General features: G+C 41.6%; 1 protein-coding gene across 1 annotated transcript in view; it reads right to left on the bottom strand.

Annotated features, from left to right (window-relative positions):
* The window catches only part of sox5 (SRY-box transcription factor 5), a 243,844-nt gene that overhangs the window by 110,251 nt on the left and 105,795 nt on the right, over positions 1 to 27,798 (bottom strand). The window lies entirely within an intron of this gene.

Genomic DNA, 27,798 nt, shown 5'->3' with positions numbered 1-27,798 from the left:
TGATATATCAATACATGGGGAGTGAAAAAGAGGTGAGCGCTGAGGGTAGCAGGGGAAGTCCCCAGCCCACTGAAGTATAACAGAGGGACGATTCAGGGTCACATGATCTTAAAAATAAGAGAGTTTTATCCATGTTCATCTGCTGATCCTTTTTAGAATCGCGGGAGCGATGACCCGATCCAAGATGTCAGAGAAAGAAGGAAGAACTGGTGGTCAGTCTAATAGACAGCAAATAGCTCTTACTTTCCTTTGCAAGCTGCATAGTGCAGACATTTATGTTGGATAATGAACTGAAATATATCAGTTTGCTCCTTTAATTTGGCAATCAGATGATAATAAAAGTGCAATCTGCTTGGAACGTGAAAACTCCTACAAATGTTTTACGATGTGTTAAAGGCAGTATAGCTTTCTTTTTCATTTGGTTTATTTTATCTTTTCCAATAGTGAATGAGAAATAACATAACGTACATTTTTCTGGTGTTTAGCAGCAGGCATTGACATAAAGTAGGTATGAGAGAGGCAAAATGACATTATGTCACTTATAACAAATACAACAAAATGTTGTATTTAATGGTTAGCTTCAATTTATCTCCTTAACATTCCATATCAATGACTTTCATCAACCCAGTGCAGTGTTATATGTAGGTGATTTTATAGGTTTATAAGCATTAAAGCTCTTTAAGTTAGGCCAAAGTTCCTCCCACCAGACAAGCAAAGGCGTATTCCTACTCTTAAAGTTCATTGGAGTCAACACAGGCATAGAGGTTGCAGATTCACCTGTCCTGGTCGACTTTCACTGTCTGCTTTGCCATTGACAAATCATGTAGTACTTTCATTTTGCAGTTAGTCTTTAGGCTAAATCAGCCTTATCCATGCTGCTGGAATATCCAGTAGAGACACAGTAGAGACAGAGAGGATAGCTCTCAGTAAGCACTGACACAAAAGCTGGTTAATACTATTGTTCATGACACAGTGGCGTTTGGCACCGAGGCAGCATGTGTTTGTGTGTTCATGTACGTACATACAATTCCTTATGTCAACACATGTGTGTGTGTGTGCTTGCGTGTACGTACACGTGCATGTATCCGCATGTGCGTATCCACAATACCGGGCTGCAGTTAAGTGAGTAAATGCATTAAAAGGGCTGTTGCGGAGCCCTGCTCGCTCATTGCCCGAGATAATGAGGACGTTTTCTGTCTTCAGTTCAATCAGCACTCCCGGCTCTGTGAGACGGGAGAGCCTAGCAGATGCACGGCACGTAGCAGATGTGTGCTATTGGAGTGACATCTGAAAGTAAAACTCTAGAGCCTTTTTACGACATTGTGTGCTGCTGTTTAGATGCCCGCGATTTGCTGGCACCGAGCGATGGTGACAACAGCAACTCAGGGAACAAGCAAAGGCGCAAAAGAAAGAGGAGAGAGAAAAGGAAAAAGGCAAGGAGAAAAAGGGAGGAAATCTTTGGCAAGGGCCTCGTCTTTGAAGTGATTTGGAGAGAGATGACATACAAAATTAGAGAGTAGCATTTCGCCCTCTCCACTTTGACTACACATTAAACGCAACAGGGAGAAATTTTTCCCCACAAAGATAAATGGCGCAGGGGTGCGCCGCGGTCCCTAAACAACACAGATTACCTTGTCTGCTCGCTTTCAGAATCTGTTAGGATTTCAAGCCGTTTGATTAAAGTTTTGTTGGGTTTGTTTCTGATTCAGGTACATATAACTTTCCAACTATTCAGTTCCAACTTTTCAAAAGCCAACTGGAAAAAAAAATTACTCTTTTTCTCTTCAATCATCTCTCAGCCAATCAAAAACAGATCCTTGGCCAAAAACATGTAAGAGGAAAAAATATATACAAAGTGTTTGCCGCATACAAAAGGCAAGAAATCTGAAAGAATAAATGGCGAGGATTTATAGAGGGACTTCTTTCATTGTATACTATAGAAAAGGGAGATGGTTTAATTGGACCAATAGTGTCTCTCTGGCTCTGAGTAACATGATAAGTAGCTGCTATGTTCAGATCCTATACGTCTGTTCATCCATATATGGCGGTGTATCAGAGCCATACGGTTTCCTTATTCTTTACTAACAAACAACTGCTATTTACTATTCATTGTGGTATAAATTTCACAAGGGTCAAATCAACAGGACAACTTCAGCCATAATTACTTAGAAACAAGATGCTTAAGTAGGTTGTTTCGTACCACACCACGCAACACTTTCCTCTGTTTAGAGTTATTAAAAACAGTGAAAATTGCATGAAAACAGAATATGTGAATAATGATGGCGGCGTTAATAAAACAAAAGCACGTGGAAGATTTAAATAAGCATCTGGAGTCGAGCAGAAGCAGGTATATACAACGTGTGAGTCACACAGAACGATCCTTTTCTTCTGTGAAGAACGACGAGGTGCCCTAATTTATTTGTCAATGAAGCAAAAAGGAAACTTTTCAAAGCTCTGCAAAACTATTTTACCCCCGATTCCCATAAAAGGAGACAAAATGTATTCAAAAATATATTCACCATAAAGATAAAGATCCAAGAGACTGAGCTAATTTAGACGGTGTGTAGGTGAATGTTAAACAGATTAGTGGGCACACTTGGTGAACATAAGAGCATTCTTCATTCACACAAACACGCACACATATTTATTTGTGCCTTTGAAAATGATGCATTGTGTGAACATATATTGTATAGTGCGAGGCCGATCTAGAGGGAGTTTTATTGTTGTGCCCACGGGAGCAGATGTCACTGGCACTAACTCAATACTTTCTCTCATTCTGTCTCTGTTTGCTCTCATGCTGCGCTCCTCTCTCCCTCTCTCTCCATCTTGGGGTGTGTTTTTCTATCCGTCTCCCTTTTTTTGCTTGGACCAGATGGAGAGATGCTCTGCTCCAAACCTTTCTCACTCAGGATCACAATGCTCTCAGTCATGTGATCCGGTCTGCTATTTCCTGCCTCTCTCTCTCTCTGTCGCTTTCTCTTTCTATCCATAAGCGCTCGTTCTTCTCCTTCTTTCTCAGTATCCTCTCCCCCCTGACAAAGCCTGACAAAGGCCTTTCATTTCTTCTAGCCTGCTTGTCCTCTGTGTGTTTGTACTGTACCAAAGTAGTCTCCCTCTCTCATTGTATTCTCTCTCTCTCTTTGCAAAGAAGGTGTCTAGGGGCTGCGGGGGCCCTGCTCTGAGACAAGGGGCCTGCCTCGGCTCAGCGAGGGAGGTGGCAGGGGTGGGAAGGGGTCTGTGTGGTGAGTGAGAGAACGAGGGGAAGAAGAAAGAGCAAAAGCGACAGAGTATATTATTTCATTAAGTGCTTTGGAGCTCGGCAGGGATTGGGGAGTAAAACCTTGCAGCTCTGTGTGTGACAAGGGCGCGACCTCCCGCAACCTGGGAACTCAATCCACACACATTGCGCCGCTTTCATCTGATACTGGGGGTGTGTGAGAGCTCTCAGTCACTGGTGCTGGCTGGCTCGCTGAAGGTGCTAAGCTTTTTAGGCAGGGCCTGCTGAACGGAGGAAAGGTGGCGAGAATGACGGAGGGAAGGGATGCAAGAGGAGGAGGAAAGGAGGGAAGGTAAAGTGACTGGAGTAGGGAGGGTAGGTAAGGAGAGGACGGGGGGGTTTGCCTGAGCCCCGGTAAGACAGAATTGGGCATTGTCGCTGAGCAGAGTAGAGCCGAGCTAGCCCATTCTGTTGATCTGAGCAGGATCCCGGAGAAAACAAAACTGCATTGTTCCCCGCAGATGGAAGCCAGTGTCTCCTGGGTAACAGCATTAATCTCCCCTTTTCTCCTGCTTCCTCTCTTGTCGGGGCCATAATCGGTGGGCTCCTTTCAGCAGCCGAGCCAGCCTCAAAGCCCAGGCTCCTAACTAGCCTCCTAATTAGCTGCAATTACAATGAAGACAACATGATGAGATAATAGAAATTTGCAAAATAATGACATACCACGGGAAAATATTCCTCCTCCCCAAGCACCATTTTTTTCCCTCCGGGAGAGGCACAATGGAGAGCCGGGGCCCTTTTCTGAAAGCGGGGAGCTCAGAAAAAATGGTGGTGCATTATGTGGCATAGAACCCTATTGTCTGCCTTCTGGTTGCTTCAATCAACAGGCCATTGTCTGGCTGCTTAAATCAAAATGACTCAAATACGGGCTCCGTAATGATGCCCTCTCAGCACTGCATACTGAACACAGAGACAGATTGAGGGAGAGAGGAGAGGAGAGGAGAGGAGAGGAAAGGAGAGGAGCTAACCATGCAATGTAACGCAGGGTAAAATAATTAAGACGAGGTAAGAAAAGGGCCTGATCATCAAATATCCCAAAGTGTTGAAAATCAGGTGGGAACAAGAGAGAGCAGGGAAACCAGCAATGGGACTGCTATTGACATTACACAGTAGTTTTGATCTGGATTTGTTACACATGAAATATTTCTGACTACAACATGACACAACTTCATGAAATCGAACGTGACTGCGAGTGAAGCAGTAGGAAAAAGGTGGAAAGACAGAAGCGGAATAGCAGGATAGAGGGAGGAGGAAGATGATAGAGGGAAGGAGGAGACTGAGGTAGACAGCAGGTGGTAGTCATGCACAGAGGAACATTTTTAACAACTCTGATCGGTAACGAAGGACGGAGTTACTTTTCTATTAAAACACTTTACTTAGAAGAAGAAAACCGATGGTATGTTTACTCTTTGCTTTTCAATATGCTTTGTTAAAGCTGCTGTGAATACTATCCGTCCTTTTGTTGGTTGTTTTTCAATATAACTAACATTAAAGTGTTAGTAACTTATGGAAATTAGATATAAAAATATATTAAGGAGCTAGGATTTTTAATGGGATACAGTGACCATCACCCCTGTGTTCCAGTGGCCATGCTATTGTAACAGATTGTTGTGCTGGAATAGTTCTTGCTGGTCACAGAACAAATAGTGTGGCCAGTTTTGACCATCATAATGGGTTTAATGATAGTCTTAAAATATCCCATAAAAAGATCTCTTCTATCCAAAATTCCAAAAACAGACTGACTGTAATAAGAACAGGAAGGAGAGTGACATTGAGGAGACAGAACTTTCTTGTTCTTTCGAAGTTTTTCTTTGGACGCTGGCTCCCTTTCAGTTATTTTCATTCCCGTTCTTTTACTTCACAAAATTCGTACGTTTTTGGTTTGTCTGGAATAAATAATTCAAGCATAAAAATACTGGCATGAACCAGCGATGTGTCTTCACGTGACAGATATGTTTTTATATCAAAGAACCAATTTTAAATTGTATCTTTGTTCTTAGTTTTTTGGTTGAATATATAGAACATTCAAAGATAACAGTTTGACAGGCATAAAATAGTATTTTGTACAATCAACGCCGGCCTTTCAGTTAATCCAACTGCTGTTTGCTGAAGCCTCATCATAAATGACCTCAATGGAAGGGAAACAGGGAGAAAATACTGAGGTATGCCAAATTACACAAGAACTGGACTGAGCGATGAATCAATTTAAAAGGAGCTCTGTCATGGTTTGGGGCTGCATTTCAGCCATTGGTGTTATGGATGTTATCACTGATCACTGGTCATATTTCGATCAACCATGCAACACCATCTGAAAAGCATCTGATTGGCAACAACCTCATTTTTCAGCACGACAATGATCCCAAACACACTGATAATACAGTTAAAGCATAGGTGGAAAGAAAAACACAGTGGAACACTATCCGATGTTGACTGGCCTCAACAATATTGAAGAAGTGTGGGATCATCTTGACAGAGAATGGAACAAACATCCAAAGAAGAGCTGTCCTTCAAGAAGCCTGGAGAACTATTCCTGAAGACTACTTAAAGAAACTACACAACAGTTCCTCAAGAGAGTTCAGGCACTTTGGAAGAACAAAGGTTCAAGCTCTTTACAACAGTACAGATTCTGTTTTGGCCTTGCGAGAAATATCGAAAGATGACGGAGAGTGAGTGTGAGGCCAAAGTTTGAGGATTGGTACTGGATAAAACAAAGATTATCACAATGCCATGACACGCTGCTTGACTGGGGTGAGTTTCCTCTAACCACAGGATAATTACCCAAAAGACAGCTTCAAACTCTGTAGGAACTATTTAGAAGAGTAGTTGTCAGTTTCTACAGTTTGCTCTGAGAACAGTGAAGTTCAAGGAAGTATTTAAAAAAAAAAACAACTTTCTGGTATTTTCTGTGGATCAAATATATTTTCTTTTCTCCTGAAGTATTATTTTTAGCAAATAATTAACATGAGAGGCGACTTTCTCTCTCACCTGTCTTCAGGCTCGGCGTTCTTCATAGCACTCGACTTCTAGCAGGTTTGTGGCTCTGAAGCAGTCTGTCTGACACACAAACACACAGCAAGACTGACATATTGACAGACAGATAGGCAGAAAAACATGCAGACAGACAGAGAGACAACAGACATATGGACAGACAGACAGGCAGATGGACAGAAAGGCAAAGGTTAATATGCGGGAGAAGGGCTGAGAGTGTGTGAATCTGTGCATGAATGTTGGGTGTGCATGTGTGTCATGACAGCTGGAAGCTTGTGTTGTGAAGCCGAACACCTGAGACTGGCACAAACACAAACACACATCCGCACTACGACAGTAACACATAGTTTTCTTTTTCGTTTTTTTCCATTAAATGTGACGTTAATTAATCCTGGTCTCTTGTAGTTTTAATCCCTGTGGTTTCTTCACTGGATGCCAGATAATGCCATCACTACCTTTGCCCTCAAATGAACACATACACACAAAGCAAAATGGGTTCCTTCTGAAATGACAAACTTTATTTATATTTATAAAGCTTGCTAAAATTTTTATATCAGCCACTCGTAGATCCCCAACATGACAGATCTGCGGATCAGCTTATTTGCTGAGTTCATGTGCTTCAAAGTCTGGTTTGATTTTGAAGTTAACCCTCTGAAGTCAACACTAAACCACCATCCAACAGCCAGAAACCTCCTACAACCACTTGCCAACCTGTCAGGGAATATACATTTTTCCCTAGCGACCAGTGTTTTCCAAGGACTCGCTGACTAGTCTTCTAGCGATGTGTTACTGAGGCCAAAACAAAGAATTTAATTGTATTTACAGTGCCTATTATAAAGTGTTACCCAGCTGAGATGTACATGAACGAAACATGTTAATTGTAATCTCATAAGCTGTGACTGATCTGCACCATTTAAAGTAAAATGTTCTTTCACAATTCACATAGTAAAGTGGACCGGAATTTATACAGCCTTATCTAGTTTAGGCTGAGAACTCAAGGTGCTTTTGCACAGCATGCGCCCCAACTGTCATTCAGACAGCTAGAATGATTAAACGATTAGGAGTTAGTGATGCAGTTAAAAACTTCAGTGTAATCCCATTGAAAGATGCTGGTATTAATCTGCAGGGTGTAGGAGGTCACAGGCAGAGGTGCAGCAACCTTAAAAAGCAGAAGCTCCGCTACCTCTTCCTAAACACAGAGGAGTCCCGTTAAGTAATTAGCTTGTGTCAGATAAGTTGACAAGCTCGTTAACACGCCACATCATCCGATACTGCCGCCTTTGTTTGTGTAGGCTTCTGAGAGGAAGTTAGCAGTCTAATTAGCATAATTACAACTGCTGATTTATATGGGTGTAATTAGCAAGCAGATTTCTGCATGTTGTGGTCTGATGGAGATACGCTGCTGCGAAGGAAGAAGCTGGAGACCAGATTCCCTTACGCTTTGCAGTATGCCAGAGTCATGTACACACAGTTCTTTTAGTCCTCCACACACATATGGATGAATAAATTTAGTACAAAGATGGTTTAAAATAAATACATATATGTCTAAACTGTACATACACACCAGTCACTTCCCTCTAAATATTTTCAGAATAATAGCAGCAGCAGAACATTCAAACTTTTTGCCTCCATTAAAGGTGAATAAATCTAGACAAGTCTCATCTAACAAACGGTTTTCGGGGTCTCTACTTAAAGCACATCAGTTTTTTTTTACTGCCAGATTACATGGTCTGAATCCCCGTTAGGAAATTTAAAGACTCTTTAAAATAAATTTCACGCGCCTAATAAAGAAGCACTTTGAGCGGATGCACTGAGAGAACAAGAATGGAGGAGCAAAACAGAGGCATGATCCGTCTGACAACTTGGCCTTAATTGCACCAGACGTTCACAGTAGGACAGTGAATTAGTGCAGTTACCTCTCATCACTACTGTAAAAGCCCGGGGTCGGTAGATTACTGTACCACACTCACATGCAGTACAGACGTGCTAACACACATAGTGCAGGGTGCTGTCTGGTGATCTTAGCAGTTTTCTAGGTGACATGGGGTGAAATTGGGGTCAAAATGAATCTCAGTGCCAAACCAGTTAACACAACAATGTGGACACTGGGAGTGTCCTGGTGAGGCACCATGCTAAGACTTATTTTGTCTGCCTGGCATGGCAGAGGACAAACCTCTTATTTAATCATCAAGGATTCTCTCATGAGCCAGAAGGGTGTTACTCTATAGGAAAAGGGTAAAGTGTAAAGACAAAATGATGCATTTTAAAGCAGTGTGTGTATTAACTAAACTCAGACATAGGTGGACAGTTAGTTACTTCACTCCTACAGAAGAAGGACAAAAATGTTAAAACTAAGAATTTTCTAGGATATAAGAGCAACAAGACTCTCTCGTCAAGCAGGAAAGATGCTTCTTTTTTGTCATGTAATAATGAAAGAAATATAGAAAAATTTTAAGAAATAACAATATATAACAAGTTAATGTGACAAAACAATATCACAGTATAAAAACTAAAAATCTTGTTATAAACTAGAAAGTAAGTCACAGCAGCCCCAAACATTCTGAGGATTATGAAAAATGACCTGAAACATAGTTTTTTTTTCCCCCTCTGTTTTTGCTGGTTTGTCAGCATAAATTCAGTCACTATTTGACTTACAAACGAATCATTTCAGCTTTATTAAATCTATGGAACAACATCTATCTCATGTGACCCTTTGAAGGGTTCCCAGCCCTCACAATTGTGAACTATTGCCCTCTAAGACTCATTACAAATCATAATTAGAGGGTTTTTTTAATTTAAATTGATGTCTTTAGCCTCTTCTATTATGCAGCATGATTTACTCTCAAATATTGACAAACAGAATTAGCAAATAAGATGATCCAAATTCCAGGTAAGTTCGCAGTCACACGCTGTAAATGTCATCGAGATGACAATATGCATCAGTTTATGTCCTGGCATGTATTTACACATGCACAGATTTCCTTTTAGCCCGTGTTCGTGCCCTGGACACACACAGACACACACAAGCAGGGACCAGTATAAAGGCCTGATTGATTTCCTCACACACACACACACACACACACACACACACACACACACACGCCAATGGATTGGGATGTGTGGATTTGTCACTGAACGTGCGTGCATGTAAGTTGTGGATTGACTGTATTAATTAATGCAGTGCAGATGAGTCCCCTCTGAGCTGTCTAATTAGACATTAGCATGGAGATGTAATTACCTGAGAGGGCTCAACACGTTTCACTTAACTACTCTCCCTCCTGCATGGCACACTGAGCAGGTAGGGCTCAGGCTGACTGGTTTGTGCGTGAAAACGCCTATGTAGTGTACTGAAGGTGTGAATTTGGCTGCGTTTTAGCTGGAGTTTTTATGCTCTTTCAGATGCAGATGGTAGCAGTAGATTGCAAAGACCTAATTGATCTGCTCCTAAAAACAAGCTCCCCTTGTGCATCCTTCTGTCCCCTACTCTTTGTCAATCATTCTTTCTTTTTTTTCCATCTGTGATACACTGTAGCAGGTCATCCTTTTTTTCCTTCCCCTTTCCTCTCTTGAGTAGAAGTGCATTAGGCTTCTCTACTGAGCGACATAGGTTCGATTCTTGATCAATATCCACCACTCTACTGGCAGAAGAAAAATAAAAGGTCCCTCTCTGCTCTTCAGTCTCGAAAAGCCTCCCTTCCTCTTGGAGGAGAGAAAGAGAGCCCAGATCTGTGAGATCTGTTTGCCAGCGTCACCATAGCAACCATCACTGCCAACCTTGACACTGGAGTTGCATTGTCTGGGACCCTGACATTAGATAAATAAATTACACAAACCTTTGCTCAAACATCAGATAAATACATACAAAAAAATGCAAAAATCAACTAAAATCCACAAATTGTCTTTTCTATGGTCTTTGATCAAGATAATCCAAAAATGAATGTATAAGCATGACGCACGATGTTATATGCATGTACAAACACAAAATCATCCGCAACCAAACACACACACACACACACACTAAAATTTGCCATCCTCTTTGATAAAAACAGACTGTTAGGCTGAGCTCAGAGGAGACTGTCAATACAAGACAACAGATTGTGAGAACCCCATGAACTCCAATACAGCCTGCAACACACCTCTTAGAGCACCAGGAAGAAATCTATGGGCTGCTGCAAGCATTGTCTTCTTATCTGTAGATGGTTCTGTCCTGTTTCCTATGAGGATCAATAGCATTAGCATGTCTGACAGAGAAAGAGAAAGACAGCCAGAAAAAAAACAAAGATAAGAAGAAAAACATGCTAAAGCCGACTGCTGCTCTTTGTCCAGAGTCCAAAAGTCTTTTAAAAAGATGATTAAAAAATATACGTTTTCTTTTAAATGGGATGAACCAGCACTAAAAGCAATCTGATTCTGGTACAGTGTTTAGTTCAGGGAAAATAGGATTTTTTTTCAACTAACCTGATGAGACTAATACGACTGACACAACTACAATAATGAAAGCAATGTCCAATAGCCAAAAAACCAAGTGTAGTAGTATGGACATCACCCAGTTTTGTGAAAGACGGAGACAGTAACACACCGTATCTAGGCTAAATGAGAGTATTACATCTGAAACAATTAAAAAGAGCACTCATTTAACTTAAACAGTTAAAAGCTATCAAAGACGCCGAGAGCACAATATTAGCTCACTGCTCTAAACAGCTGTGGTGACGCGGATGTGCTGCACATCATGAACAATAAGCAACAATACAACTTGCTGGCATGGCTACAGCTAATGACAATTCAGATGACACAGCTACCCGCGGTACTACAGAAGACGCGACAATTGATGTAGTTTTATAAATAAATCAGTTCAGATTCTGACGGAAAAAAAACAAAACTGTGACAAAGTCGGGCAAAACATTTAATAAGTCACAGCAACAACGTGCCATTGGAAATTTCTGTTAAACTTTAATAGCGGCAAGAAATTATTACCAAGGTGAGACTATGAACCAACAATCGCAGAAGTTTCTACAGAGCTGAATTTCAAGTATTTGCTTAGCTGCTGGCTTTATCTGTTTACAGTAGATGCTAGCTCCTATGGAGGAGCCTATCCGAGCTGCGGCTGAACAAGAGGCCGGCCACAAGACACCTATGGTCAAATTCAGACTCACCAGTTAGCCTAACATGCATGCATCTTTAGACATGCAAACTCGACACAGCAGGACCCAAGAGAGCCGGCTCGCTCAGACCCTCTTGCTCAAGATTGCTTGAGGGTGCTAACTACTGCAGCACCACGCTGCTTGCCATTAAACCACATTATAATATAATGAGCTGAAAAATGTTAAAGAGCTCAGTAAATCCTAGAGATAATAAATAAGCATGTGGTCCAGTCTTGATACTGATTAGTTCAGTTACCAATGTATACTTTTTAGAACTGATTTACACAGAGAATAAGGCGAGATATTATGATAAAATGCTTTGGTTCATATGTACCCCAAAAGTAGGAAAACAGTCTGAGGTGACCTATTTTCCATACTGAATGTTTCACGGCTGTTATTCAGCTGGTCAGGCCGAGATAAATTGAGTAAAAAGTTTTGATTCCCCAACACTAAAGTGGTGGCGGCTACAAGAGAATGCTAATGGAATCGTGAAGCAGCTTATCATGTGAATGAGAACAATAATGAGGAGACAAAGCAGAGACAAATCCATTGTAAGTGAGGTGGAATTATGTCGGCTCAGTGGATTATAAAAGGCCTTGATCCAGTGGGAGTTGAAAAACATGGCGTCTGTTCTCACACATTTTTACACGCGCACACATTCATGCACGCTACAGCATGTCAGAAACACGCACACAATAATACACACTAACATCAAAACACACATATGCATAACACACAACTGTACACACACAGAAATACCCACAAAGACATAAACGTCAAACCTTGATATCTACTCGTGCTGCCAGATAATTGAATTAATTCAGCCGAGGAACAACTTCACAGATTAGTGACTTAACTTTCCAATAATAAGAAAAAACTCAGCCACGCGTGATAATTACATTTGTCTCAAATGAGGGCAGCCGTCGAAATGGATCATGTATTGCCATGCGTCCACAGTTTAACCCACACGCTCGCATGCACACGCACAGACACCTCCCCTAAGTGGCTGTGAGATAAAGACATTTTTACAATTAGAAAACAGAAGAAAGGCAGTGTGAACATGGTTTCAGTGTATTTGCTACAGATACATCAGGCTTCATTACTTCAATATTGAATATGGTATATATGCACTGTCTATGTACTGTCAAATTTCTGCTTGCCTTTTATTCTTTCAAGTAGTTCTCTTAGTTCTGATTAAAGGGCAGTTGTTTCTACCACTATATTTTGATGCTATGGGGTACCATCACCAGCTGCTCTCCTAGGCTGTGATGCTGGAGTTCTTCAGACCGCTGAATTCAAGCAGCTGGATGATATCAAGGACCAACAGCAGCAACTTGGCTAGCAAGCTAGCTGATGGTAAGTACCACGGCTAGTTGGTAGCAACAACTCAACTTTCAAAATGAGAATGCTTTGCCCCTTTTACATCGGAAGTCAGACGTCAGAACTAGGAGTGAAGTCACTCCTGATTTGACATTGTTTCAAGTAGCAATAGTCGGAAAAGCAGGCTTTCTTTTGTTCCCTGGCAAGGTAAAGCCATTCATGCATCTCTAGCAGTACAATGCAATGCCCGTTTTGCACTTAAAAACACAGCTGTGCCACGTTCATGGGTCGAGGCTGGTCAGAGCTCTTTGTGTGGCTTATTTAGTGCAGCACAAATAAACAACAGTGATAATACAGATTGCAAAAACCATAAAACTTGCAAAGTCAGGTTTGGCTTCTCTGACTTTTCGAGTTGGAAATCCAACTTGGAATTTCAAACTTCATATGGAATGTAGTGTAAGAGTGAGGGGATTCAACCAAACCATTTATTCGGAGTAACACAAAGCAATGTTTTTTTCCAAACTGTCTTAAACCTCATTTGGAAAAACCAAATGTAAAGCTGGTAGATCATGTGGAACTTTAGTTTGTATAGCAATGCCAATCCGCTCATTGTCAGGTCCGTCCAATACTCTATATTTTTGCTTGTGAAACAAGACGGAAAAAAAACAGGATTCCAACTTTATCAGAGTCCCGGCTGAGGCACAGTTCAACCTGAATTCACTTCAGCTGTGTCCAGTGAACAGTCAAGGTTAGAAATATGTGGCATCAGTGGCTGACCACACTAACCCTTTTCTAAAATCTATTAGAAAGCTGTCCAAGGAGTTAGCTGTCATAGCAGCAAATTAAAGCTCATGATTGCCAAATTAAAGTGTAAAGTGAAAAGCAGTCCAAAAACTGTAACAAATTTAAGCCTTTACCTTAAACATTAGACGAGTTATAACAAATTCCCTTACTAAAAAGGTTAATTTTATCTGGATCTCATAAAAACAGCATGCATATGCGCACACAATCATCCAATCACGAGCAACGTCTTGCAGTGGACAGGCAGGTAGAGAGGAAGCTAAGAAAGGTGCCATGCCGTACTTAATAGTCCCAAAACACTGAATTCTCAAACTGCAAAAACAAGCCATAAAAATTCCAGAGAGTTCATTGAAAACCTCTCTAGTTACCCTTCACTCCCCCCTCTCCTTCACCATCCCTCTCTTCCTCCCTCTTCTGCCTCTCCTATTTCTGTCTATTGTCAGTACAAAGCATCACATTCAGGCCCCAATGACTTCTCTTATGGCTGTGGTAGGCTAAACGGACAATGGCCGTATGGAGACAAAAGCTAGTTTATTAGGCTGAAGAGTGACAGAGTAACAGGCTGTGTGTGTGAGAGAGAGAGAGAGATGGAGAAGGAAAAGAGGAAGACAGAGAGAAAGAGTGGCCCTCTGCGTTCCATTGTGGCTGGACTCACATCTGGTGGCCATGTGTGACCGGAGCAGCAGGGCTAATGATGGGCTTCCTGAGGCCAGCTCAATTAGGCCAGGCCTCACCGGACTCCCAGAGAGAGAGAGGCAGAAAGAGAGATGACTATCGACATGCTGGTTTACCGTTTGTGTGTGTTTGTGTATATGAGTCAATCTCCACTATATACATTCCCCTCCTGCTTACGTGTGTGTGTGTGTGTATAGACAAGCGTGTCTTTCCTCTACTGATGTGCGTTTTCAGGCATTTGTGTATATGTAGTTCACCCTGACACACTCCTGATTTTTTTTTTTTTTTAAACAAAACAACACCTCCCTTCAACACACATACACAAGCATGCATACACACACCCTCCCTCCTAAGCAGGCTAAAACTAACGAACAAGCTGTAAAGCCATTAACGGTTAGGGCACTGCTTTGATGGCCCCAATATACAATTTCCAACACACTTAAAACTACACAGGGCAAGAGCTTGCAACCACGTCCTAAGGCATGTGTGCCCATGTCTGTGTGTGATGTTTGGTATGTGTGTGTGAGTGTTACATTATGTACAAGTAAGCACCAAATCAGGTGGGTTTCTGTGACAGTCCTTTATTATTCCTGCTTTGCAAACCGTTCACCCCAGAAGACACAAGCTGAAAAATACAAACCTAATAAACAGCAAAGAAAAGCCCGTCTGTCTGTGTTAATAAAAGGCTTTATTGGGGAAATTTGATGCCAATTCTTCCCATAATCACGTGTTACTGGTCAGATGTGTATAATTAGTATTGCATAAGCAATCGCACAAACAAGAACTGGGGTTATTTGAGGCTTTGAGTTTTAGGGAAAGAAAAAGGACACAGGTTAAGGTTTCAAACATGATGCTAGTCTGCTTCCTGTGTGTGGTATACGCTGACAACACATGTTAAGGTCAAGGAGTCTCGCATGGTTTCAAGATTTCAGTCAGTTGCTTAATTTACGGGGTAATTTTGAGTAGATGGAAACACTGCTACTGTAGAGAGGAACACTCCTACGAGAACGAATTACTCCCAAAGCCATTACGCAATACGAATCAGCAGCGCCCCGTGCGTAACAATTGAATTTCCTATTCCTTTAATTAGTAAAATATGACACAAGGAAAGGAAGATATTATCACATGTTAAAAAAAGAATGAGAAGAAAAACAGAAACTATCAGAAATCTACCTGGAAATCACATGCACTTTGTCTAACAACAGGGCTCACGCTGAACCAAAATATGTCATCTGGACAGCTTTTGTAGATTCTGAAATGCTCGTAATTGCGTACCATTTCATCCATCTAGCCCTGGTTTTGTTTTTTCCTTCATGGCTTCCTCGCTGATCAGGTCTTTGTTGTGGTGCTTCTCTATCATTCAGGTGTGGTCTGTGGTCAAAAAACCCACTCCACTGTCCGTGACTGCAGCTGGTGATTGTAGTCCTACTTCTGGTCTAAAGAGCCACATTGCAAACATGAGAGACATTGCTTGGTTGTCTTCCCCTGACAATCTCCAGTGCTTTCTTACAGTTAAAATTTTGATAAGACCGATAAAAGGATCTAAATGTGTGAGAACGTTCACTAGATCAAAGATTCGGTTTAGCTGCTGAAGACGAACTTGAGCCCAGAAGCAGTTACTTGATCTTCTGTCCACATCACCTTCTCTCTCTCTCTCAAACATTAAATCAATAATAGTCAACTGCAGTGTTCGATCCCCATCTGTTTTCAGTGGCTTCTTTTGTGTGGCTTTACAGAAGGTTTCCGTGGTTACATGCGCTCCCTCTGTGGAGGGGAAGTGGTTCTTTAGCTGGAGAATCACAGGTTTCAGTCAGGCCATTACTGCCCCGTGTAGGCACCATGAAAGCTGATTATCATGTGTGACTGCTTCTAACCTTCCAAACACAGCTGTCTGTACCAGTGTTGTTCAACAGGTGTCTGTCAAGTGCTGAAAACACCTTCTGTGTGTCTAATAATTGTGTGCATGAAGCAAACCCACTAAGTTAATGGCGTCTGCTACCTGTGCTATTGTGGGATTCAAAGTGAATGACTGGATTAACTTTGGGTTACACTGTACCGCTAAAGGTTTGCTGTATTAGAATGTGATCCTTTCTCAGTGGATATTTAATTGGTGAATACATTTTTCTTGGTAATTTCTTGTAATGTCAATGTTGACGTGTAGCTGGTGGAGGATCTTGCCCTTTCAAAAGTGTAGAAATGTACAGACGTGTAGCTTAGTTGCGTTTGGGAGGTGAAAACAGTTCAATGTGAAAGCACAGGGGAACGGTAATTACCTAAGATTTGCTAGCTATCTTACACAATCTAGTGGTTGCTAGTTTTGGGGTCATGGCAGTCAGTCTGAGACAGAAGCAACAAGTAATACTTTGGTTAAGCTAACAATGTCTTATTTCATTAATTATAATAATAAAAAATTATTACAGGTTGTTACAGAATGTGATGGGCGTGGTTTGTGGCACAACTGTGGGGGAGGCGGACACACCTGAGCTATATCGGGTCATCACGCCACCCCTATTAAACATGCTAGCACCCGAGGACGTTGTTGTTGTTGTTGTTGTTGTTGCTATGTTGTGTGTGGCTGGCAGCTGAAAAGCTGCAGCCGAGTGTGTAGAACGACAACCGGGAAATAAAAGTGTGTAAACTGAACTATGCGGTCGGGTCCATCGTCACGCAGAGATTAAAAGAAGCACTGCAATATAAGCACAGTGGGAAAAAAGTTTGCCTGCAACACTACACACTAAAGTCTGACCGATAATAGCTATTTGCCAATCTAAGTATCTGTTTTTATTTCAGCTGACAATTAAATGGAAATTTAATTACATTTTAAAGTAAAGAAGAGACAACAGAAACACAACAGAGAGTGAACAGGAACGTGGGGAACAAGTGAGGAGATGACGTAGGAAATGGTCCAGGGTGGAATCAAGCCCCAGCCCCCTGCAGCCTTTTGGGATATGGATCTCCTGCTCAACACAGTAAGCTATAGCAGCACCCTAATGGTTCACTTTTAACCTTAAAAACAAGATTATACAAAACAAACACACGATCCTTGTGACTAAAGTATTCTCTCACTTTCAATAAATAGAGCTTGGGAGAGTTATTTTGCTAAAGGTGAACTCAACATATTACTTCTTCCTAAAAGGTACAAAATAACTTTTATAAAAAACACCCAAAAGAGTTTGAAAATTACGCAGCATGGGCAAACAAAAGAAAAACCCATCCAGCCATTAATGCCATAAAGCCGCATAATGTACACAAACACACACAGTAGGAGAGCAACTTTGCTGGTCATCAAGGACAAACTGTACCACCTGTTAACAAGGCTACAGCGGCAAACCACTGGCACTTCTTCCCTCAGTCTCATTCTGTCTCTACAGGAAATGAGCGGGCGAATAAGCAGACAGAGATAATTACAGGCCAAACAATAGCTGTCATTTCTTTCCACATCAACCTCCTGGCCCTACCCTCCCACCGACACAACACGGTTCACTGTAATCCGTGTCCACTTGGTGGACAGAGTGGCTTCATCCATCTATTCTGTTTGCTTGCCCCTCTCCTCTCTCCCTTTGCTTTGACAAAACAAAGCATGTTAACCTTGAGCTGAGAACAGCTTTCTGCTGGCGTCTGAGGAGATATTAAGAAGGTGATTAAGTGAGATTGATGGTACTTTAATTCCCCGACAAAAATAATGGCTCTTTCCTGTTGTTTAATCTTCAATCTTCATTAAATGAGGGACACTCAAGAGACTATGGTTTTTAGCCAAAAGAAGGCCACGCTAACAAAGGACACCATCAAGGATGGTATTTGCATGTTTAATCAAAATGAATTGTAATTGAAAGTCCAAAGGAGGGTTTGGGAATGCAGCAAACTGGAGCATGAAAACAAATTGTTTAAACATGTGAAGGTAATCCTTGATTCTTTTTTGGAATTCAGAACATTTGACTGCAATTTAGCCACAGCGTAATTAGAGCACAATTGTGAAACTCTCGTATGCATATTACTATTGCGAATTTTATTCCCGCTGTTGGTTTGGGCCGACTTCTGGATTTTGCTCGCTGCTGCGACCTTGCAGCCCAGGAAAGCTTTTCAAATGGACTAAAGAAAAATAAAGAAAAAGTTCTGTTTTCTTAACTTGAGAAAAAGTAACATTTTGGAGATAGAAAGTTGTGAAAAAACAAAACAAAAAACAAAACAAAACAAAAAACAAAAAAAGAAACAAAAGCTATTTACATTTTCCCTGGAAGGTTCAGGACTAGTTAGAGAGTACGCTGAGGTTTGCGCGCATTAGGTAAAATGCCCTATGACCTCCAGAACGCAGCAAGGTATCTTTCTTGTGTAAAAACAAAAACTCCAGCACAGGTTCAGTTCTTTTTTTTGGTGGATGGACTGTCCTTGAGCAAACCAGCAAACCCCTATCATTTCCCAGAGGCGCTGTTTAGAATTTGACCCTGCATTCTGACCTCCCGGTGGCGAGAGTCTAGTGAATATAATATTCTTACTTTTGGGTGATCAATTCCAAAAAAAAAAAAGGCCAATAGAAGCAGCCTCGGTTTTTCTCTCCTACATGGAGGTCAGAACACAGGGTCAGCCGAAGAGCTACGCTCTCACAGCCGATAAGGATTCAGTGTCTTGCTCAAGGACACTTCAGCAGGGAGGACAGATGCTGAGATTCCTTCAGTTCAAGAGCAGAGTCTTCACTAAACACAGCCCCCTGCTGCTCTCAAAGAACCTGCATGAATAATGTGTATTCAGTATTTAAGAACTCCGTAAACAAGCTTACCGGATGCTAATTATCAGATACAAGGTCTTACATTTAGGGTGACTGCTCAAGGTCATTTTATATCACGGGAAATCAAAAGAAGATTTAAATAACAGAATGAAGAGAATGCAGGCTTTTTATTTGACTACAATAAAATAAACTGTGGTATAAATCTTCTCAACATTTAAATCGAAATCCAAACTGTGCTCAAAGTCTCAACACAGGCAAAGAAAGTAAGTAAGAGGTTGTAACGGATTGATTAATCTAAAGACTGTTAATTTATACACGTTACAGAAAAAGTGGTAAAAAAAATGGCAGTTTACTTCCATCCCCTTTGCGTCCTTTTCTATATTTTTCTATCAGTGACATTCAGTCAGTTTTGTATGGTGGCCTAATGACTGACTGCAAATAGATGGACTGTCAAACAGCACATGCAGATGAAAGGGGTCCTGTCGTGTCGCGCCGACATTTTGACACCATATCTGTGCATGTATAAGCGAGCTAGTTTGCCTCCGTGCGTGGGTGTGTGTGTTTGTGCATAAATACACGTGATGAATTGACTGCAGATTCGTCTATAACCGTCTCTCTGTACAATAGAGGCTATAGCAGCCACAGAAACAATCCTTTTAATCTACTGCATCTTTCACGGCATCTCAGTCTGATGTCCGACTGCACAAAGAAAGGTTGGGGAGGGCTCGGCTTGGGTGGGTGGAACAAACAACTGGGATGTGCTGTCTCTCTTCCTCTAACCCTCCCTCCCTCTCAGTGGCTTCAAGGTCTGCTTTGGCGTGGAGTTACAGTTAGTTTACTCACCATCAAAGCAAACCCAAACTTCTAAGTTCCCTAATAGAGTTATGTGTGTACATGCTCCATGTGCTGGTGGAGAGAAAATGAACGATTGGAGTCTCTTTTTTTAACAACTTCCCAGCAAATGAACTGTACCAGCAGAAACTAAACCAAGTTGCTTAAAAAGTTCATCCTATCTGTCATTCTTCCTTCTTTAGTCTGTTGCTTCTTCATCTATTTTCTATTTATCTCTTCCCGCCATAGCCACACTCACACACAGTACCAGCCACAAGTTTGAACATTTAATAATCGTTTCTGCCTTCAAATCATTCCCTGTACTAAACCCATGCCTACCAAATAGTGCCTAATCTAGCTCATCCTCCTGAGTTCAATGCAGTTTATCAGCAAGAGATGAGGGAAAAGGAGCTGCTAGAAAAGGTGGGGGGGAGGAACTAAAGGAGAATAGAGCAAGAGGAGAAGGGAGGAGGAGAGAAGGGGTCAGCAGAGGTAGAGAAGAGTAGATGAATGCAACCCCTGTTCCTTAAACAAGGCCTGGGTAAACAGGAAGTACAGCTGCGCTTTCTGTCCCTGTCCCTGTGACTCTCTGTCTTTCACCTCCTGCACCTCCCTCCTCGGCCTGTCCAAAAATACACAGCATTCCTCCTAGAACACAATTACGTTTCCCTTATCTGATACTCTTAACTTGTGAATATAATAATGCACAAAAGCCAGTAAAAATGGAAGCAAACACAAATAACAAAGGTCTTGTAGAATATCTCGTTGCCTTCTCGTCACATGGTGAGGAGTCATGATAGTTGGCAATCTAGACACGCAGCTCCCCTTGGTGGGCCCTAATCCCCCTTTTTCTTTAAGAGAGAGAGGGAGTAGAGAGGAGGAGAAAGGAGGCATTGTGGTTCGAGACAGTGCAGTAAAAAGAGGAGCGTACAGTACCAAATTGAGGTCGCAGCAAGACAATGGCTGCCCTTCACTGGCTCATTCACACACGGTCTCCACACAGCTCTATCAAACGCCTCTTTCTTTTCTTCTTCCCCTCTTCTGGTCTGTTCTTTCTCTTTCTTTCTCTCACGTCCGCCTTTCTTCTCCTCATCACAGAGGGATGGGGGATAATGAAAGGCCGGCTCACCCAGGCTGTTCTGGGGCCCATTGCAGAGAAGAGGACCCCTCTCCCTCTCTCTTCTCTCTCAGTCCCTCCTGCTTTTGTCACTGGGTGCCTTCTCATCTTCTCTGTTCAACGCCTTACACCAACTCCACCCACAGCTTTTGTTTTGGAGGGGAGAATGCATAATTCAGCACGATGCATAAAAGTATCGAAAAAAAATGAAAAAACAAAACAAAACAAAAAACGGCACAATCACACCTTGAAACCCATTTGTGTTTAGTGCCTTAATTAAAGAACACATCTACATGGAAAGGGTTAATATGAACAAGGAAAAATTCAAGGAAAGTACAAACCATTTGGGGTTGAAACAAAGTGGATTTTGCAGCATATGCTGCCAAAAGAGTAAAAATCTTCAGCACCTGTGGCTGTTGATGCTGTTGGTGAGCACAGTGCTGAAGTTGATGGGAGGGAGAGTGTGTATAACGTGCAGTGGGATAGTGTCACACTCCATGCACTCGCTGGTTTTGGGTTTCATCTCAGTGCAATATATTCATTTGTGTGGCTTTACATTTAACATGGTTTATATACGTACTCAGGATGATCAGCTGTGCTGTACTCGTTTTAAAATTTATGTTATATACTTTAGAGCCCCCTTTGCCTTCAGAACTGCCTTAATTCCTCAGAGATCGTGGTGCATATTACCATGATGGCTTCAGACGGTTACTGCAGATTTTTCAGTTGCACATCCATGATGCCAATTTCCTGTTCCGCCACATCCAAAAGGCGATCTACTGGCTTGAGACTGTGGAGGCCGGTCTCAAGCACAGTGAACTCACTCTCATGCTCAAGAAACCAGTTTGAAATGATCTGGTGGAAGGAGCCATTAGAATATGGGTACACTGCGTTTAATAACTGAATATAACACAGAGCACATTCAACTCATTCTGATGCTTGGTTTGAACTTTAGCAGGCTGTCTTGACGATGTTTACATGCCTTAATGAGACGCTCCCATCTTATTGGCTGAAGATGAAGATGTGCGCCTAATGAAATGGCCTGTCCATGTAGAATCTTATCATATCTAAAAATGTTGGCAAGTTTTGCTTAGTCACTTGGTCCTTGATTGATATTTGTTTTCCTGGATTCACATCACGGGACTTGAGGAAAAGTATCCAGAGTAGACAAAACAGTCAGTTCACATGACCATAAGTATCAAGCTAGGCATCCATCCATTTTCTTAACTGCTTATTCGACTGGGTCATTGGGTGTCTACAGTCTATCCCATCTGTCAGCAGGCAAAAGACAGGGTACACTGTGGTCCCTAGTCATCACAGGGCTAACACGGAGAGACAGACACACACACTCTCACATCACCACCTACTGTACAACCAACAAACTAACCAAACATACATGTCTTTGGACTGTGGGGAAAAAGCTGAAGCACCCAAAGAAAACCCAAGCAGGCAAGGGAACACACACACAAATTCCACCCACAAAGGTCCCAGCCAACCGAGAGGTTTCGTTGGTGTGAAGTGTCAGAGACACTCGGTGCATAACCGTGCAATCCTACCACGACTATGACAATTAACATTTTTTGTAATCTTGTTTTTTTGTGTGCTCTGATGCAACATGTGAGCTGTTATGGAAGAAAACACATTTAATACTCTGTATTCAGGAGGACACACAAATGTGTCATTCACAAAGTCACATAACCTATGGACTGCTTGTAAACAGAAAAGACCATGAAGAGTAAAATATGTGCCGATGAATGGATTCATAGAATCCAGAGTTTCACACGCAGACAAAAATCTGTGAATGCGTCTGCACAGAAACAAGTTAATAAGTGAAGAGGGCAAAAGCACCTTCGGGCTACTTGGGTCACAAAGGCTCATCCTCAAACCTAATTTGGCTTGGCAAACCTAATCGTTCAAAACTGATCGAATACAGGATCTGTTGGAGGCCTTTAACCGGTTTGCTGCGAGACAAGGGCGAAACAGGGATTGGCATTGTTATTTAAACCAGTGAAAAACTGTCTCGTAAACGCATTTAAGCAGAAGGACATGGATTGCCTGTAGGGTTGAGCGCATGATACTGTTAAGGTGGCCATTATTGCCCCAGTGGGAAAACGCTCATGTTCTTTTGATGGTCAAGTGCTCTTCAGAGGAAAGCAGTCATATCTCATCCTACATATAAACAATGGGTTGTAGTTCAACATGTACAAACAGGGGCGTATAGAGAGGAACCTTGATATATGCGTGCCCTCTATGACGCTGAGACACATCATGCCTGAAATCAAGTGAAAGGGAACAACATATAGTTTTGAGGTCAGAGGGTATAGGCAGTGAATATTAACTAGAGATAAAGGCGGGGGTTAGAGGTGTCACCCTGTTGGTTTTCTGTTAAACCTCAATATTCAAAGCAGTTGACCGGAAACTTGATTTTTATTTACATTAAAGTCACAGTAAAGAGACGTAAATGAACTGCATAGAAACATGTATTCTTCATCTGGATACCATAGATTACACGTCTCCAACTGTTAGCAATACAGTTTAGACAAATCAAGTGTGTATTAATATTTGCATAATGGGAATTTTGACAGCAGTGAAGTTTGCATTTTAATATAGCTAAAATAACAAGAGCTAAAAATTTGCTCCAAAGGGCTTTGAAATGCACAACACAGATCTTTGGTCCCTCTGGTAAAGCTTGTTACTGCCAGTCTTCTTCACTCCTGAAACCTATTTTAAACTTCATGTAATCAATCATATTTTAATGTGAAGTAAAATTAAATAAAATATCTGTTTATTTCTTTAGAGTTGTGGGACAGTTGTTAGCCCAAGACCAGGAATTTATCTTGGGATCTTATTGTATTTTAACAGCATGCCAATCGTGCCTTTTTTTTTTTAGCTTGTATTGCAATTAATGCAATAACTTATTATCAGATTCATATCAAATTTAAATTTAATCTGCCCTATTAAAGTCGGCATACAACCAGTGCGCGCAGACAACTTCATGGTCAGCCCTCTGTCCTCTTGTGTGTGGAGGGAACAGCTGCTTGATCCATCATAAACAAAATGAGACAAAACAGGAAGTCATTTCTGTCTTTTGTTTTGTTATCTGCCTGTTATTTAGTTTATCTGCCTTCCTTAACTTTTTTCCCCACTGGGTGTGTTTGTCAGTAAAAGACTGGTGCATAAACCCACCCCTTAAAAAACATAGTCTGAGCAAGTCAAAACCATAAGCCTGGAAGAAAGTAAAGATGTCTGATACCATTTTAAGCTGTTCAGCTGAAATCAGTCCACTTATGGTCTGTGTCTTTCGTCTCATGCTAGAAGTGGGAAATAAATCTGTGTCTCTGGCTGCCTATCTCACCAGATAGCACTGATCTGTTTATGTGTTTCGGTCACACAGTCACATCATGGAGAGTGGATAGCGTTACCTTAACCAGGTGCACACGGGCCCCATCCCTCAACCCAGCAGCAATGCATCAGTTATTGGCAACCATACAGAGGTGTGATAGGACGACTGGACTGTGGAGCAGATCGGCCAACCCCACCAGGCTGTCCATGTTCCAATCCTCATCTATAGTCACGAGTTCTGGGTAGTCGCCAAAAGAACTAGGTCATAGATACAAGCAGCTCAAATGATTTTCCTCCATGATGTGGCTCGGCACAGCCTTAGAGTCGCTGTGAGGACTAACAGACAGGAAATTAATGATACAATGTAACATAATGGACATGCGTGTCACAATGCACAATGTCAGAACTGAATTATGTGTTCGTCAATATAATACATTATAGCGTTCAATGCCAAAAGTATTCCGTCACCTATCCAAATAATTGAATTCAGCTGTCCCAAGTCGTTTCCACATATGTATAAAATCAGCACCTAGGCATGCAGACGTCTTCTGCACCTGTGTCACCTGTGCAACAAGTCCAGTCGAGCCAGGCCCTCTCAACCAACATCAGTGTCACACCTCACAAATATGCCTCTTGAAGAATGGTCAAAAATTCTCAGAAATACACTCCCAAACCTTGTCTTCCCGGAAGAGTTGAAGCCATAATAGCTGCAAATGGATTAAGAATGGGATGTCACTCGAGTTCAAATGTGTGCGAAAGCAGACAAGTGAATACTTTTGTTAATATAGTATATTTAAAGGGCAAGTATTAAGTCGTCAACAGGTACATTTTAAAATCGCTTGTTATAGACTGTGCACCAATCCGAAAGCTGGTATTAAATGGTAAAAACAGTCACTGCAGTGCTCTAATTCAGGACATTGCCATTTTGCTTTGCAGCTTACACAACACATACAATTTCAAAGTACCAGACAGGAAACAGGCTGACCATAAAACAGTTAACTGGAGGACACAACACACAACAGGTGGTCAGACAGACATGGTACTAATGGAACTGATTGTAGATCTAGTCAGAGAGGTGACGCTCAGTGGCCCTGAGGGAGCAGACAGTGGGCCTGACCTTCCAATCTTACATACAGCGCAGCCACTCTCATGCTGTAATTACCTGTCACACTCTGAGCGTGTGGGTTTTGGAGGAAGGGGTGTGGTAGGAGGCAACACTTGCACTTGACCCTATGTGCAACCCAACCCTCTGTTTGGCAAAAAATGACATGAGAAAAAAAAAAAGTGACATGTGTGTCTACCTGAGACCCTGACTCCCCTGGCCCTCTCCCTTTCTGGTTCCCAGTAATTACCTGTGGGCCTACTGAGGGGTGGGGATCACTGCGTGCTGCCAGTGAAGCACTCAGGGAGATGTGGGATTGATGCACACTCGGCGACCTCTCTGATTGGGGTTAACAACAGCCTCATTTGCATTAAGAGATGGGGCTTTCATTAGCTACAGTAGCAAGATCTCAGGTGAAGAACACACACACCTGCACACATGGCCACGCATGAAACATTCAATCACACACAAACACGCACGGTGAGGATATAGCATTTAACTTTTCAGACATAACGCTCTTTTTGCATGTTTCTGTCACAATAGCAGAACTTTTACAAGACAACAGATTTTCTTTGATTGAATCTTGGCAGCTACACTGGTTACTGGACAACAGTACAGACAGTACATATGCTGAAAAAAGTAACTACCTCAAAATTGGTTCACAGGCACTAAATAACTATAGACTTTGGTTTGTACTTATTAGCCCATAATGTCTGATAAAGAGCGGATCTATGCTTAGTTTGGCCAGGTGATCACCATCTGTATATAAAAATACAGGCCGCTAGTGCTACCCTCTCAGCCTCCTATTAGGTGCACCTATGTTATTAATGTGAAACTCCATCGTCACTGTGAGTTATATAAGAAAGCTTCCTCATTCGCATATGTTTGTGGTTGGTTACCTTACAAGCAGGGTGACTATCAAACGAACGCAGCTGTGATAACTTCTTTAACAATCTGCTTCAAAGTAATAAAAACTGTTGATTACTGATTAGATACTGTATATAATCAGCATTAAACGAGATAAATGGGCAACTCAAACAGGACCCTATATATATTAGCTTCTCAGTGTATCAGCATGCCTACACCAACAAAGGCTGGCATGTGAACATAAAAACTGCTTCTCTAAAGATTAGATGCAAAATAACACTGGAAAATAGGTAGGTGGGTTTCTCTGACGAGCCAACATGAAACAGCGCACCGTGACCAGCAGTGTGTGTTGCTTCTTACACATTCAACACCCAAAAAGCAACACTGGAATTTATCTGAAATTTACTTTTTCACAACGCAATGGTCCAGGATCTGTGGAAGATTAAAAAAGTCAAAATGAGATTCTTGGAGAAGGTTTTGGCAATGACATACTTAGCCATGTGCAGAATATTCCTCCATATCATCTCCCAGCACCACTTAGCAGAAGCAAATCCTGCAAGCACCCCTGAGACAAACAAGCCAGAACAAACTGGGTTTTTTTTTTACCTTCACCAGAATGGGCACTTGCAGGTTTTGTTCTGGCACCGAGAGATTCTGGCAAAACTACGGTGCCCCATCTTGAACTGGAACAGGTTTGATTTACCATGTTAAAAATGAAGTTTCTTCATAACACAAACCGATACAAACATTTGCAAGCACAGAAAAGCCATCACAGACAATATACAACCTATGACAACTCAGTGTATGTCAGAGGAAAACAGAGTCACGCTACAAAGCGGACACTTCCCTCAGTGACACCTACAAATGCTCACACACACATAGTCACACACTCTGTCCTGCACTGTCATGTATAATTCAGCGTGTGGCCGGGTGGGCAGATGCCTCATCCCCAGGGGGTCCCATCATGCCTTCACTAGGATGAAACATTTAACAGCACAGGACAAAATGGAACACGCTCAATGAAGAAACAGGAAGGGTTTTGGAAGAACACAACATCACAATTGTAGTCATCAAATTATCACTTTATATACTTAGATATCAGTCCTTTAAACCTATTACTAGTAGTACAATAAATAGGGATGAAGTCAAAGTCTCAAAGCTAAGACCACTGCCATGAAAACTGACACACAAGTTAATATCTGAAGGCTGTGGGGCTTTTCCTTTAATATTATTGCCCTTGAAATAGCAAACATTCAAGTCCAACATACATTTAATCAAAATTAAAAAATGAACAGTTTGTAATCTTAGTGTGTCACAGCCTGGCTACCAGCTTCATCAGGTCGTTCCGTATATTTAAACACAAGCAATATAGAAATGAAAAAGAAGACAAAAAACTCAGGGCCTTTAACAAATGATCACAATTAAGAATGAATGAAGTAATGTGGATGCTTTCAATGAGTAAATCATAGTATGGGATATACAAGTACTACAAAGTAGCTGAGGTTACAACTATGCTGTCAAAATTTTCACAGAAGTTGTTTCCATTCAGGAAATAAAGTGGCAACGATCTTCTAGAGACTCCTTGTCTTCTTAAAAACACAACGCAACGCAGTG

Source organism: Oreochromis niloticus, linkage group LG17, assembly GCF_001858045.2.
Source record: "Oreochromis niloticus isolate F11D_XX linkage group LG17, O_niloticus_UMD_NMBU, whole genome shotgun sequence".
In the NCBI taxonomy this organism is placed as follows: Eukaryota; Metazoa; Chordata; class Actinopteri; order Cichliformes; family Cichlidae; genus Oreochromis; species Oreochromis niloticus.
This window is presented reverse-complemented; position numbering and strand designations above follow the sequence as displayed.